We start from the raw sequence: 550 nt of genomic DNA, 5'->3' as shown, positions 1-550 counted from the left end.
CAGGTTTTCGCTGAGGAGCCGAGCCGGTGACCCGGCCGCTCAGCGGTGGTACAGGAGCTGTGGCGACGGGACGTGACGTCTCCGTTCCCTCCTTCAGGGAACGAGGGTTACATACGTAACCGAGACGTTCCCTTTCAGTCAGTCACTACGAGTCACATCAGTGACCGACGAATAGGGATCCCTACCAAAGCGCCATGGATGCTGCCCCTTCCAGTGTCCTGTGCGAGCCACCTGCGCCCCTTTGTGGTGTAGGCCGGGGCTCGCAACAAGAAGACCATTCACCATTGTCATAGCACTACCCACTCAGTGAGATTGGATAACATTGGGAAAACGTACCTGTTCCACTTGGAACAGGAATGTTGCGGAAGCTCCATCCTTCCCGAAGGAGGTTTCGGAAGCAAATACACACATGAACATCCCTTAGGTGCATATGGAAGATTGGAGGTGATTGTAACCCTCTTGGAATTGGCAGAAGTCTGCCGGGGAAACACGGGCTCTGAGGCTATACCGTGGACTTTACACATATGGGATCCACTTAGGTCTCTACATA

The sequence above is a fragment of the Sinocyclocheilus anshuiensis genome, unplaced genomic scaffold (assembly GCF_001515605.1).
Source record: "Sinocyclocheilus anshuiensis isolate Anshui unplaced genomic scaffold, SAMN03320099.WGS_v1.1 scaffold18, whole genome shotgun sequence".
Lineage (NCBI taxonomy): Eukaryota > Metazoa > Chordata > Actinopteri > Cypriniformes > Cyprinidae > Sinocyclocheilus > Sinocyclocheilus anshuiensis.
Note: the sequence above shows the minus strand (reverse complement) of the source record.